At 26.6% G+C, this 2,500-nt stretch overlaps 1 protein-coding gene across 1 annotated transcript in view; it reads left to right on the top strand.

Moving 5' to 3' along the window:
• Positions 1-2,500, top strand: part of LOC137618548 (uncharacterized) — a 243,436-nt gene that overhangs the window by 87,395 nt on the left and 153,541 nt on the right. The gene's annotated exons all lie outside the window — the stretch shown is intronic.

Raw genomic sequence — 2,500 nt, forward strand, 5'->3', positions numbered from 1 at the left:
TATTATTATTATTATTATTATTATTATTATTATTATTGTTATTATTATTATTATTATTATTAATTGCTAAGCTACAACCCTAGTTGGAAAAGCAAGATACTATAAGCCCAGGGGCCCCAACAAGGAAATAGCCCAGTGAGGAAAGAAAACAAGGAAAAATAAAACATTTCAAGAACAGCAACAACAGTAAAATAAATATTTCATACATAAACTATAAATGTTTTAACAAAACAAGAGGAAGAGAAACTATTTAGAATATTGTGCTTGAGTGCACCCTCAAGCAAGAGAACTTTAACCCAAGACAGTGGAAGATCATGGTACAGAGGCTATGGCACTACCCAAGACTAGATAACAATGGTTTGATTTTGGAGTGTCCTCCTAGAAGTGCTGTTGACCATAGCTAAAGAGTCTCTTCTACCTTTTCCAAGAGGAAAGTAGCCACTGAACAATCACAATGCAGTAGTTAACCCCTTGGGTGAAGTAGAATTGTTTGGTAATCTCAATGTTGTCAAGTGTATGAGGACAGAGGAAAATCTGTAAAGAATAGTCCAGACTATTCGGTGTATGTGTAGGCAAAAGGAAAGAACCGTAACCAGAGAGAAGGATCCAATGTAGTACTATCTGGCCAGTTAAAGGACCCCATAACTCAAGCGGTAGTATCTCAACGGGCAGCTGGTGCCCGGGCCAACCTACTACCTATAGTAGATTTGTAAATAAAGCCCTCAGAAGGATATTGGTGTTAAATGGCAGGACAGGAATAGAAATCAAACTATAAGAGGTTACTCAAGAGCCATATGTGGATGAGATCATGATGAGGGGTAGATAGAGATGGTTTTGACATGCTCTTCGCACTCCCCAAGAGAGATTATTCTACCAAACGTTCAACTGGGCTCCACAAGGCACTAGAAGAGTTGAAAGACCCAGGAGTACATGGCTGAGGACTGTGAATAGCGAAGTAGGGGATGAGCGAATGAAGAAGTATTGATTTAAAAGCTCAAGATAGAGAGGACGGCCGAAATCTAACCAAGGCCCTTTGCGTCAATAAGCGTAGGAGGAGATAATGATGATAATGCTATACTATTGCATGATAAACTAATTCATTCCAATTACATTCAATTCATACATTTGAACATGGATGCTGTTTATGTATGTTACCATCATGTAGGTGTTCCGCAAAAACTTCTTTATGATTTAATCTTTTGGCTTTCACAGTTATGTAGAATAAGATGAACATGATGATGGCAACCCATATCTCGTTTATTTCCGTTTAATTATGTTTGGTGTAATATATATATATATATATATATATATATATATATATATATATATATATATATAAATTATATATGTATATATATGTGTATATATATATAAATTATATATGTATATATGTATATATATATATATATATATATATATATATATATGTATATATACATATATATAGTTAGATACATAAATCGATAGACATATACCGTGTATATATATATATATATATATATATATATATATATATATACACACGGTATATGTCTATCGATCTATGTATCTAACTATATATATGTATATATACATACATATATACATATATGTGTATATATATATATATATGTATGTATATATATGTATTTATATACATATATATACATATATGTGTATATATGTATATATATATATATATATATATATATATATATATATATATATATGTATGTATGTATATATATATGTATTTATATACATATATATACATATATGTATATATATACAAATATACATACATATATGTATATATGTATGTATATATACATATATATAGTTAGATACATAGATCGATAGATATATACCGTATATATATATATATATATATATATATATATATATGTATTTATATACATATATATATACATATATGTATATATGTATGTATATATACATATATACATACATATATGTATATATGTATGTATATATACATATATGTAGTTAGATACATAGATCGATAGATATATACCGTATATATATATATATATATATATATATATGTATATATATATGTATATATGTGTGTGTATATATATATATATATATATATATATATATATATATATATTTATATATATATATATATATATATACTTTCATATGTTCCCCTAATTTGGAATGCAATAATTAGGCAATATCTGTTTTCTATAAACCCTGAAATGACTATTGTTAAGTCAACAATTAAATTCTTTATTGAAGGATTTCCTAGCTTATATATATATATATATATATATATATATATATATATATATATATATATTAATATTGCAAAATCTTTCTTTATATTGGAACCGTCCTAGGAATATTTCTATTGTTATTCATTGATTTCTTTTTTCCATTTCAAAAATACAACTGATTAACTAAAGCTATTTTTAAAACCATAGGTTAATGTGTATTTTTTCTATTGATATAACATTGATCTTTGTATATCATGTATTCTGAATTATATCCAAAA

This window comes from Palaemon carinicauda, chromosome 24, assembly GCF_036898095.1.
Source record: "Palaemon carinicauda isolate YSFRI2023 chromosome 24, ASM3689809v2, whole genome shotgun sequence".
Classification (NCBI taxonomy): Eukaryota; Metazoa; Arthropoda; class Malacostraca; order Decapoda; family Palaemonidae; genus Palaemon; species Palaemon carinicauda.